This window comes from Pongo abelii, chromosome 8 (genome assembly GCF_028885655.2).
Source record: "Pongo abelii isolate AG06213 chromosome 8, NHGRI_mPonAbe1-v2.0_pri, whole genome shotgun sequence".
In the NCBI taxonomy this organism is placed as follows: Eukaryota; Metazoa; Chordata; class Mammalia; order Primates; family Hominidae; genus Pongo; species Pongo abelii.
The window spans coordinates 122,041,774-122,055,048 of record NC_071993.2 but is presented as its reverse complement, the minus strand read 5'-3'; the positions used below and the strand labels follow the sequence as shown (position 1 = coordinate 122,055,048).

The following is a 13,275-nucleotide window of genomic DNA, read 5'->3' as shown; positions in this document are numbered from 1 at the left end:
GCTCACCTTAAGGGCCATCCCTCGGATATCCAGCACCCGTCAAACCTGGCATGTGCACAAGCGGAGTCTTCATTTCCTCTGGACTTGCAAACCTGCCTCTTCCGCAGTCTCACTTACCTCTGCCAGTTGTGCAGAGAATCGACTCATGCAGGGAAAGGAACTCCCCGCAGGAGTCCAGGCGAGAGAGGTTTGTGGCTTGGACTGGAGTTGTGGCAGAGGAAAAGATGAGCAGTGGCCACATAACCAGATTATTTTGGCAAGGGATGGGGTGAAGATGCAGACTAGGAGCCAGGAGCCAAAACTCCATGTACGCGAGACAGGCAGAGTTAAGACAGAAAGAGTAAATTTCACATCAAAGACTGTTAAGGGCAAACTACAGGGAATGTTGTGGGGACCCAGAAGAATGTGTGTTTTGCTGCTCACCGTTGCATAGGTGCAGGGAAAAGAAGACTCTTTATGAGACAGTTTTTAGGGAAGATGGGTTACAAAGTGAATGATATGTTGCAGAAAAGGGTAGATAAAGCCATCACAGATCCCCATAATCAGATGTGATTTCTCAGTCCTCTAAAGTCTCACAGATATATAACACAAATACATACATACATAAATATGTATGTATGTGCGTACATAATTATGTGTGTACATATACACACATATATACATACATATATGTGTATGGGAAATACATATATATTTATGTATGTAAATATGTGTATATGTACACACATAATTATGTATATACACACATATATAATTATGTATATACACACATATATACATAATTATGTATACACACACATATATACATATTTATGTATATATTTATGTATGTATATATGAGTGTATGTATATATGTACACACATATATACATACATAAATACATATATATGTATCTCCCTTTTTTAATTTTTAAAAATTATAAGATATTTCAAACATGCAGAAAATTCTGATGTTACAAATCTTCTTACACCTATCTGGCTTTAATGTATGCACCCTTTTAATGGCACCTACCTATGTAGCGTTGTATTAGTGTTTCTTTCTCCTCCTATATTATAGAGAGGTTCTGAAGGCAGGGGCTTGACCTCCTCTTTGTGTCTCAGGAGCATCTTGCACAGCATCTGTATACCTTAGACCCCCTAATTGTTGCTCAATTGAATTGAGTTCTTGAAAGACCTCAAAGAGGCCTCCAGGAAAAAGGAAAGTGTAGCAAGCAGCACATACGATTCTCACAGATTTGAGAAGCTGCAGCTATTTTTAAGGTATATTAATTCGGAAGGAATTACTGGAAGTGAAAATAGGACAGCTGCATCTTGTGGCATATAACATTGAAAACTTATTTCATAGACTGATATCCTTGACTAATATTTCTGATGCCAGAATTAAAGCCACAGGCAACCCGAATCCCAGCTTTCCATGATTTCCGTGCCCTCCTACAAATGATAAATTTATTATGAAAGATCTTTAGCTGATAACAATTTACCATCAGCTACATCAGGTTCATTAGATGTTTATGCCCTTTGTCGAGTCCCAATGGTTTTGTCTTCTGCCCTGACCTCCCTTTACCTGCTACAAATGCAGGAAAGCGTTGTACTGCCTGAAATATTAGAATTCTACCATATTGCTCCTTGGCACAGAGCTACCTCAATGACTTACCAGAATTTCCAGAATTCAAAGAAGAATTTGCTGTATACCAAGGTAAATGAGACCTTGGCAAGCTTTCTAGCTAGTGGTAATGGCATCTAGCTTGCCCTGGATGGTCCCAGTTGTAGATCAGTGAATTATTTTCATGCTTCCTCTTCACTCTCAAAAGTGTCTCTGGGCCAGGCATGGTGGCTTACGCCTGTAATCCCAGCACTTTAGGAGGTCGAGGTGGGCGGATCACCTGAGGTCAGGAGTTTGAGACAAGCCTGGCCAACATGGTGAAACCCCATCTCTACAAAAAAATACAAAAATTAGCTGGGCGTGGTGGCAGGCGCCTATAGTCCCAGCTACTCAGGAGGCTGAGGCATGAGAATCACTTGAACCCGGGAGGCGGAGGTTGCAGTGAGCTGTGATCACGTCACTGAACTCCAGCCTGGGCAACAGTGAGACTCGATCTCAAAAAAAAAGTGTCTCCGGTTTAGCTCATAAATTATATGATCACTCTATTAATCCCCCACCTAAACTTTTTACATCATAGGACCTGCGTTCTGTGGATGGGACTTCCATTTTTTAAATTTCTGCAGTGTCTCATTAAGTGGATTAAATAAGAGCCTTTGATTTGTTAAAGGAAGACATACTAGACATCACAAACCACTCTTTATTTTTGGCATTCCGCTTTCTGAACATAACACAAACCAAAATAACCCCGAGATGTTACCATCATGAATTGTGCAGACGTGACATAGCCGCTTTCCATGGGGAAAATGTAAACCATCAAAAATAAATAAATAAATAAATAAGACTAAAATTTAAATTACACGGTAAAAAATGTTCAACATTTATAGTCCTGGACCATTTACTGAATCTAATTGAAAGCCAGCTTAAATTTCAAAAACAGCAACAACAATTCAGGCTGCCTTTTTTTATTACACATTGGATTCCTCCTTGTCTCTTCGCTTCATCTATATCAGGTCAAAAAAATAAAATAAAAATAAAAATAATACAACATTGGAATCATGTGAAGTTATAACAATATTTTCAGCCCAGCAATTTCAGCCCAATTTTCAGCAGTAATGTTTCATTAGAATCAAACATTTCCTAGATGGTTTAAAAACACAATGAAAATCTGGCACTTTGGGAGCTTATGTGAATACAGCTTTAACTTCTTATTTTCAAAGAAAAATGAGATTTAACATTAAAAAACTAAAGCAATGCCCCTGAAGGTTCTTCTCTTAAAAAAGAAAGGAAGCTCAGCCTGCTGTACACATTAAATAATTCAAATCAATGATCCTTTTAAGCCTTTAGCAATGCATGAACCAATAGGGAGAAGCAATCTAATACTTCATGCATTTAGGGGATTACATTAGAAAGACTGCAAGTCTGCTTCTGCTTTTATAAATGCAAATGTATGCAGAGCAGACAGATTGCGATCTGTACAATTTAGCAATGATCGAAACTTGTAATTTTTGAAAATGGGACAGATTTCCAGACTAGTTATATTAAGATGCTTCTTATTGAAGAAGAATCCAAACCAAACAAACCATTCAATGCCACTTCCTCTTTTAACCAGAAACAAATAAACAAAGGCATCACAAATTAGAAAAAGTTATATACCATCTTGTTTCCTTCATGGATTGTTCAAGTTGAGAGGCAGCTTAGGGTAGTGGAATAAACATTTCCAGCATGTATCACTGCATTACTCATCTTTATGTCCCTAAAACACAGGAATGAAGGGAAATGTTTCCCCATTCAAGGACCGGAGTGGGCTTAAGTCTAACTTCCAGAGTAGCCAGGTCTCTGGTTCTGTGGACTATGCTCTCCTTGAACCATAGACAGGAAGGCAGGCCAGAGTCAGGGCAGTCAATAAATATATGCTGAATGAAAGCCTTTGTTTACTCACAGAAACTTGAGTGCTCATCATCTTTTCACGTTTGTAATATCACAGCTCCAGAGGTTTATTTGATGATGGCGAGTGCCTAGAATGTGCCACAAACTGGGGAAATAAAGGTGAAAACATGGCATTTACTCTCAAAGAGCCTGCAGTCTGGCGGGAAAGACAGATAAGTAAATATACGATTAAGATGAGTGCTAGCGGCTGGGCATGGTGGCTCACGCCTGTAATCCCAGCACTTTGGGAGACTGAGGCGGGTGAATCGCCTAAGTCCAGGAGTTCAAGACCAGCCTGGGCAACACGATGAAACCCCATCCTTTAAAAATTACAATAAATTAACTGGGCATAGTGGCACGTGCCTGTGGTCCCAGCTCCTCGGGAGGCTGAGGTGGGAGGATTGCTTGAGTCTGGGAGGTAGAGGTTGCAGCAGGCTGAGATGGTGCCACTGCACTCCAGCCTGGGTGATACAGTAAGACTCTGTCTCATAAATAATAAATAAATAAATAAATAAATGTACAAAGGCAGGCAGAGAGGCATCTAGAAGAGTGGGAGGCACTGAGGTTACAATAATTCAATCAAATCTTCATTAGGAATGTCTATGTGTGAGGCATGGTGTGGGGCACAAGGGATGGAGTCCCTGTAGATGCTAGGAGTTCAGGAAGGGGAATGACATCCAGTCGTGCTTCGGAACAATCACTCTGGAGGCGAGGCAGAGGAGGATGGTGGGGCTTACAGCCTAGAGGCCAGGAGGCTTACTGTGGGCCCGAACCAACACAGTGACGGGCTGGAGAAAAAGAATGCCTGCTTATGAGAGAGACTCCAGCCAGCTTTCCCACAATGCGGCCGCTGCTTCACTTTCAGTCAGAGCCGATGGTTCTGGAGTTCATCCTTTCACTGCGCTAAATCCACCTCACTCTTACTGCCATTTGCTGGCCTAGATGTGCACTCTGGAGAAATGCAGAAACTACAGTTCCTCAAACAGTGGGTTGTGTTCATGCTTGACTGCCATCAGCAAAACCTAGATAAAATATTTATATTTCTCTAACAAACAAAAAAGCAGACATAAGGCATGCATTCCAAAACCTCCCTGAATTTCCCACTCTCAACATTCAAGGCAAGGACGTGAGGTCTTCCTAAAGAGGCTCAAAAGAAGACAGTTTAAAAAATTCTTCCTTAAAAAAATAAAGCCTCCGCTTTATCAATGTTTTCTGGTTTTTGGGAACTTTCACTTAATGAATTACCCCTCTTCTTGCTTCCCAAACTCAATAAATAAGGGGAAAGTGTTTCTCCATTCAAGAAAAATAGGGTTTTGAAGCTGGGTGTGGTGGCTCAAACCTGTAATCCCAGGACTTTGGGAGGCCAAGGCAGGCAGATCACTTGAGGCCAGGAGTTCGAGACCAGCCTGGCCAACATGGTGAAACCTCATCTCTACTAAAAATACGAAAATTAGCTGGGCATGGTGGTGGGCACCTGTAATCCCAGCTACTCGGGAGGCTGAGGCAGGAGAGTCACTTGAATCTGGGAGGCGGAGTTCAGTGAGCCAAGATCGCGCCATTGCACTCCAGCCTGGGCGACAGAGGGAGACTCTGTTTCCCAAAAAAAAAAAAAAGAAAAGAAAAATAAAACTAGCGTTTTGCTATTCTAAAGACACTTAGAGCTCCATTCAATGTCTACTTTTGTCCATGAATGAAGGACAGAAAAGCAGGGGAGGGTCAGCTGCTAATCACGACCTCTGCCCTCTGCTTTTTCACCTTAGTAGACCCACCTCCTGCAGGTACCCTGAGAGGTCTGCAATTCTAAGAAGTTTCCTGGATTTCTATCTACAACCTCAGAAGGGGCCCTTCAACCCAGACTACATTACCAGAGCAAGATGGTGAACCATTGTTGTCCCTGGTCGGCCAGAACTCTGCCCATGTGGTAATGAGGCTGTTCTAGTCATGAAGCCCAGGGATTAATATTGCTACTAAGTTTTGATCAGGAAAATATAATTTAAATTTTTTATTATGAAAGTTGGCAAACATACATAGAGAAGACTGAAGAGGAACGTGTACTCACATATTAACTTCCTTCAGGTTCAACATTACCAACATCTTGCCACACTTCATCTATCCTTTTCTTTCTTTTTAACTTATTTTTTTTAGAGACAGGGTTTCAGTCTGCCACCCAGGCTGGAGTGCAGTGGCAGAATCACAGCTCACTGCAGCCTTGAACTCCTGGGCTTAAGTGATCCTCCCAACTTGGCCTCCCAAATGCTGGGATTATAGGCATGAGCCACAGTGCCCAGACTTCTTCCTTCATTCTTTTTCTTTCTCTTACCTTCTCTTCCTTCTTTGCCTCTTTTTCCCTTTCTTCCACTTCCTTCCTTTTCTTCCTCCCTCCTTTCTTTCCTTACTGTAGTATTTTAAAGCAAATCTCTTACATCATATTCTATGCTTATATTTCAGGGTATGTAACTCTAAAAAATAAAATTTTTCTTACAGAACTACAATACCATTATCATACCTGACCAAATTAATAATTCCCTAACATCATCTAATACCTAGTTCCCAAGAAAGTTTTAAAACTGTAAGGCTTGAAATTTCTATTGCCTCTCCAGGGAAAGGCCATGCTACAGACAGCCTTAACAGATTCACTATCGGGGAATTCTTCTAGATACTCAGCTGAAATTTTCATCCTATGACTGCATATTGTGCCCCCGTGTATCATGTTAAATGATTAATCCCTCTTTTTAAAGTTTGCACGTTTCAGATATTTGTATACATTTAGCTGGTCTCTCTTTCATCTTCGCTTAGCTGAGCTATACACATTTAAATCTTTTAATATTTCTTATAAATCAATCCCGTCAGCCCATTAATCATTTTGGAGCTTTTCTTTGAACCTCCTCCAGCTAGTTTCTATAAACCTAGTAATGAGTAGTCCAGAACCCGATGCAGCATTCCAAAAGCAGTCTCACCCAAATCAAATCGCTCCCCACTTCTCCAAGTGCTCAATCCCAAACCACAAACGCCTTATTTTCTGTCTCATTTTAACAGAAACAAACATCTTGTTTTCTGCTTTTATTCCCGATTATCTTTAGGCATTGCAGCCTGTGTCTCATCCCTCCCACTAAATGTCTGTGCCTCAGAGCGCTTTTCTCCAGATGTGCTGTAAACAGGATTCGTGGAATCAGAAGAGTATACAACTCTGCCACTCCAGCTGCATGACTCTTGGCAAAACACCTATTCCTCAACGCCACATCAAGTTCTTCACCTAAATAACAAATAAAGACAGAACCTACCTACTTTGCAGGATTGTTGGAGGGACAAATAAGATGATGTAAATGAATGGGGTTTACTGGCCAGGCGTGGTGGCTCACGCCTGTAATCCCAGCATTTTTGGAGGCTGAAGTGACCAGACTGCTGAGCTCAGGAGTTTGAGACCAGCCTGGGCAACATGATGAAACCTCACCTTTACAAAAAAAAATTTTTTAATTAGCTGGGTGTGGTGGTGCACACCTCAGCTACTCAGGAGGCTGAGTGAGAGGATCGCTTGAGCCCAGGATGTTGAGACTGCAGTGAGCCACGATTGCACCACTGCACTCCAGCCGAGGCAACAGACTAAGACCCTGTCTCAAAAAAAAAGCGAGGGGGATGTTTACTAACTTTAATGCTCTCTCTCTCTCTGTGTAGATAGTCATATCTACTTAGTGAATTTTTGTGCATTTATATGCAAAAGATGAACATCTATATCCTCTAAAGACATCAATAGCCTATTTCACCATTTAATAATCACTGCTGTCAGAAAATCCTTTGTTTCAGCTCAATTCTTCTTACCAAAACAACAGCTTATAAAGCATCTTTGAAATGTATAATTTGAATCCATAAATCATGAAAATTCCGGATTTACCTTTCTCCCCTTGGATATAAATCAGGCATGTGGCATTTGCTTCTGTTTAGTGACTGTTTACTAGGTTCGAAGAATCAGACTAAACACTATCTGAATGACCTAACTCAGGCTTCATAATTGTATGAAGTAGATATTATTAACAATCCCACTTTATAAATGAATAGACTGGGGCTTAGAAAAGTTCATTAACTTGCCTAATGTTAATAGCTGATGATGAGCAGTAGGGCCAGGAAAATCTACAACACGAGAGGCCATGCTGTCAACCACGGGCAGGACTTAATATTTCAAATACTAACTGGGAACCCCTAACCATAGAGTAACTTCAAAAGGCCTCCTATTTGCCAAGCACTTGGAGAGAAGTGAAAAGGCATTGTCCTTTTCAAGAGGCTCATTGTCTGGCTGGTGGGGGACTCACAGCTGTTAAAAGAGGAACAAGCATGGTAGGCGTCATTATCATAGTCAACTGTACCAACTAGGCAAGGCCTAAGAAAATGCTGCTCTTACGCCAAAATTCAGATTCATTAAGAAAAACCATTTGATGACTATGGTTCGTCATTTTCCCCTCTCATTCCATGGCCCTGGATTATCTAATAAATTAGCAAATACCATCAATTTTCCTTTAAACCGTCCGTTCAAACATCCATTATCTGGTGATACTGTAGTTTGGTGTTTATTGCCTCAATCCTGCATTACTGCACCAAACTCAGTTCTAACTGGGCTCTCTGCATCTCATTTCTACCTATTCAGTTTTTGGCACATGTCACTACCAGATTAATCTTCTTAAAATAAAGCTTCCATACGAGCCAGTCACTTCACTGCAGCTTTACTCAATCCTGGCTTTCAAGGGTCTAAATGACGTAATCCCAAATGATGCAAATCCTCCTCTCCATCCAGACCAGTCTGCTCTTTACTGACTGTGTTCATCTTGTACACCATCATTTGTGCTGGAACTATTCTCCCCTCCTCAATTGCTCTCCTCTCTTAACCCTTTGAATATTAAATACTGTTCAAGGCTCAACTCAAGGTCTTTCTCTTCTATCCTGACCACCAGGCGTCCTGTTCTCCCTCCTCTGTTTTCAGTAGGAGATCAGCAGATGTTTGCAGAAATGAATTATTGCTCTATCAGTAGCACTTTTTGGCAATATCATTCACTGATATGTATGTATTATCTTGTACCATACTGCTACTTCCCTCCTTATATGTACACTTCTTGAGTTCCCACTAAATGAAAGTTTCTTAAAGGCCTGGACTACATCTTTTGTATGTCATGTTCTTTCCCTGCACAGTAGGTACTTGTGAATATTTGAAAACTGACATATTTAATTGATATAAAAGAAAATCACCTAGTTATTGCCTTTAGGTTATATTGCCAATTCTGTGAGCCAAAGAATATTAATGACTTAAGATATCTGGCCTCTAAGTCCTGTCCTTAATAATGTAATAATTTGGGGGTTAGGAGAGTTTACTTTTCCATGCCCCAATTTTCTCATTTATAAAGTAAAGAATTTAAAAGTCAGATAATTCAGAGCACCTGAATACATGAATGCTGATTTATTAAATCATCTCTACTAAAAATACAAAAATTAGCCAGGCGTGGTGGCGGGTGCCTGTAATCCCAGCTACTTGGGAGGCTGAGGCAGGAGAATCACTTGAACCTAGGAGACAGAGGTTGCAGCGAGCCAAGATCACGCCACTGCACTCCAGCCTGGGCAACAGAGCAAGACTCCATCTAAAAAAAAAAAAAAGAAAGAACGAAAAAAAAGAAAACAGCTGAAAAACAGCTGAAATGGTAATGAATTCTTAAAGTCCAAGAGTAGCAGTTGAGAAACAAAGCAATCAACAGACACAAGAGAAGTCCATACTCGCTTTGTTGCTCTTCTCCAAGGGTCTCTACTAGGTGCTCACAAAAAAGATTGGGGCAGGACAGGAGAACTGAGAGACTCTGTATGTGGCACAAAGTCAAAGAATTCCCTGATACATTAGCCCTTCTCTTACGTGAAAGTCATAACTTGGCTGGGGAGAGGCCCAAGAAAAGATGCACTGCCTTTGGTAGAAGGGTGAAAGCAACAGCTGTCTGCCACTCGAGGAAGGGCAGAAAATGAGCTCAGCCCATGATCTTGCACTGATACAAAGCAGAGATCCGCCACTACTGGGAAAGGGGCTGAATTACTGAGAAATCACTGGATTCCATCTACCCCTGGAGTCTAGGCTCTGCTCAGGGCCCAAGACCAAGGCTGGAGGATGAAAACTAAAAAACACCCTCTTACTCCATGACGAGCTGTAACAAGCAACAGACGATCACTAGGGGAGGCCAAAAAGAGCATGGGTCGGATTCCTTCTGTGGCACAGATATGAAGACTTGCCGAAATCTCAGCATGGAGGGAAACACTAAGGAAAAACCCTTCTGCAGTTAAGGCCTCACAAGAAGCACAAAGCAGCAGCAGCCCACTCCTGCAGCGACTGGAAGTCTGGTGCACTGTAAGTATAGCATCAACAAATCCAAGCCTAGTTCAGCCACTGACTAGACTGCCCCAACCTCCCTCCACACTAATGACTGCACACAAAAAAATGTGCCTATTTCTGGATAGAAGTATGACTTATCTAAGTTTATTTTACAGACAATATTTGGCATACAATCAAGATATACAAAACACACAGACAAGAATGAAAAAAAAAGCTGTTAACAGACTCACAAAGCTATTAACAGACCTAGACTTGAATGTCAGAACTGTCAGACAAGGAATTGAAAGTAACTATGACTACTATGTTAAAGGATTTCATGGAAAAGGTAGACAAAATGCATCAAAAGATAAAAAATGTCAGCAGAGCTGGGTGCAGTGGCTCATGCCAGTAATCCCTGCACTTGGGGAGGCCGAGGCAGGCAGATCACCTGAGGTCAGGAGTTCAAGACCAGCCTGGCCAACATGGTGAAACCCTGTTTCCACTAAAAAAAATACAAAACTTAGCCAGCTATGGTGGTAGGCACCTGTAATCCCAACTAGTCGGGAGGATGAGGCAGGAGAATCGCTTGAACCCAGGGGGCGGAAGTTGCAGTGAGCTGAGATCGCGCCACTACACTCCAGCCTGGGTGACAGAGCGAGACTCTGTCTCAAAAAAAAAAAAAAAAAAAGTGAGTAGAGAGATGGAAACGAGAACAAAGAGTTACATGAAAATGCTAGAAATAAAAAACATGATATTAAAGACAAAGAATTTCTTCAACAGGTGTTGAGCACACTAGACATGGCTGAGAAAAGAATCAGTGAACTTGAAGATAAGTCAATAGAAATTATCCAAAATGAAAGACAAAAAATAAGAAAGCAGAGCATCCAAGTGCTGTGAACAAATAAAATGGTTAAATATATCTGTAATTTGAGTGCCAGAAGGAAAGGGGAGGAGGGGAGCATGGAGTAGGATAAATATTTGAAGAAACGATGGCTGAAAATATTCCAAAATTAGTTTTTTAAACTATGATTTTTTTTTCTTTTTTTTCAACCCACTTGAGGAGACAGATCAAAACTGATTTTAAAAAAAAGAAAAAAAGGATCAAAGAAATTAGGAGGCCCCCAAAAGGATAAATACAAAGAAAATCACTTCTAGACATCAAACTGCTAAAAATTAAAGACAATGAAAAAATCTTGAAGGCAGCCAGAGAAACTATACAAGCCTGAAGATAACTGAGTGACTTCATTAAAGTGCTGAAGAAAAAAGAAGTTATCCAACATGGATTTATATACCCAGCAAAAGTATATTTCAAAAACAAAACACTTTTTCAGACAAATAAAAACTGACATAATTCATTGCTATTTTATAGCACAGGTCTAATAGCAATGAATTGTATAATTCATTGCTATTAGACCTGTGCTATAAAAAATATTAAAGGAAATTATTTAGAAAGAAGAAATATGATACCAGAATGAAATCTGATTCTACATAAAGAATAAAGGGCACCAGGATGTGAATAAATGTAACAGATATTGTTATGATTTTTAATCTCTTTAGAAGGTAACTGACAGTGTAAAGCAAGGGTTAGCAAGCTAGAGCATGAGGATAAATATAGTTATATTGGTACACAGCCACACACATTCATTTATGTGTATTTTCTTTTCCTTTTTTTTTGAGACAGTCTCACTCTGTTGCCCAGGCTGGAGTACAGTGGCACAATCTCAGCTCACTCTAACCTCCCCTTCCCGGGTTCAAGAGATTCTCCTGCCTCAGCCTCCCAAGTAGCTGGGACTACAGGCATGCATAGTCCTGGCTAATTTTTGTATTTTTAGTAGAGACAGGGTTTTGCCATGTTGGCCAAGCTGGTCTCGAATTCCTGACCTCAAGGGATCCATCCACCTCGGGCTCCCAAAGTGTTGGGATTACAGGCCTCATATATGTGTATTTTCTATAGCTGCTTTCATGCTATAATGGCAGAGGTGAGCAGTTGCAACAGAAACCCTATGGTCTGGAAAGCCTAAAATATTTACAGGCATACCTCATCTTATTGCACTTCACTTTATTGAACTTCCTAGATATTGTGTTTTTTATAAATTGAAGGCGTATGGCAAACTTACGTGGAGCAAGTCTATCAATACCAATTTTTTTCCAACAGCATGTGCTTACTTTGTTTCTCTGTGTCACACTTTGCTAATTCTCAAAATATTTCAAACTTTTCCATGATTATTATATCTGTTATGGTGATCTGTGATCAGTGATATTTGCTGTAACTATTGTAATTGTTTGGGGGCATCACAAACCACACCCATGTAAGACAGCAAACAATTTATTAGTGTTACGTGTGTTCTGACTGCTCCACTGACCAGCCATTCCCCCACCTCTCTCCCTCTCCTCAGGCCTCCCTATTCTCTGAGACACAACAGTATTGAAATTAGGTCAATTAATAACCATACTATGGCTTCTATGTGCTCAAACAAAAAGAAGTGCACCTCTCATTTTATTTTGAGAAAGGGTCTTGCTCTGTCATCCAGGACGGAGTGCAGTGATGTGATCTCTACAACCTCCACCTCCTGGGTTCAAGCAATCCTCCTGCCTTGGCCTCTTAATGTGTTGGAATTACAGGCATATGCCACTGTGCCTGGCCTACATCTCTCATTTTAAATCAAAAGTTAGAAATGATTAAGCTTAGTGAGGAAGGCATGTCAAAAGCCAAGACAGTCTGAAAGCTAGGCCTCTTGCACCAGTCAGCAAGTTTTGAATGCAAAGAAATATATCTTTAAGCAAATTAAAAGTGCTACTCCCGTGAACACACAAATAATAAGAAAGCAAAACAGCCTTATTGCTGATATGGATAAAGTTTTAGTGGTCTGGATAGAAGATTAAACCAGCCACAACATTCCCTGAAGCCAAAGTCTAATCCAAAGCAAGTCCCTAACTATCCTCAATTCTATGAAGGCTGAGAGAGTTGAGGAAACTACAGAAGAAAAGTTGGAATCTAGCAGAGGTTGGTTCATGAGGTACAAGGAAAGATGCCACTCCATTACATAAGAATACAAAGTGAAGGAGCAAATGCTGATGTAGAAGCTGCACAAGTTAGCCAAGAGATCTAGATAGTATCATTGATGAAGGTGGCTACACTAAGCAACAGATTTTCAATGTAGATGAAACAGCCTTATATTGAAAGAAGATGCCATCTAGGACTTTTGTAGCCAGGGAAGAGAAGTCGATGCCTGGCTTCAAAGCTTCAAAAAATAGGCTGACTCTCTTGTTGGGGGCTAATACAGCTAGTGATTTAAATTGATGCCAGTGTTCATTTACCATTCTGAAAATCCTAAGTCCCTTAGTAATTATGCTACATCTACTCTGCCTGTGCTCTATAAATGAAACCACAAAGTTTAGATGGCAGCACATCTGT

General features: G+C 40.6%; 1 protein-coding gene across 2 annotated transcripts in view; it reads right to left on the bottom strand.

Moving 5' to 3' along the window:
- Nucleotides 1-2,480: 2,480 nt before the first annotated feature.
- The window catches only part of TRUB1 (TruB pseudouridine synthase family member 1), a 57,523-nt gene continuing 46,728 nt past the window's right edge, over nt 2,481-13,275 (bottom strand). Inside the window, exons 8-10 of one of the 2 annotated variants that reach the window (XR_008510191.2) lie at nt 3,543-3,635; nt 3,257-3,356; nt 2,481-2,604 (exon numbers count right to left, since the gene is read on the bottom strand). The gene's annotated coding sequence lies outside the window, so the exon portion shown is untranslated. The remainder of the gene's footprint in view (nt 2,605-3,256; nt 3,357-3,542; nt 3,636-13,275) is intronic. The other variant, XR_008510190.2, reaches the window with a different exon arrangement.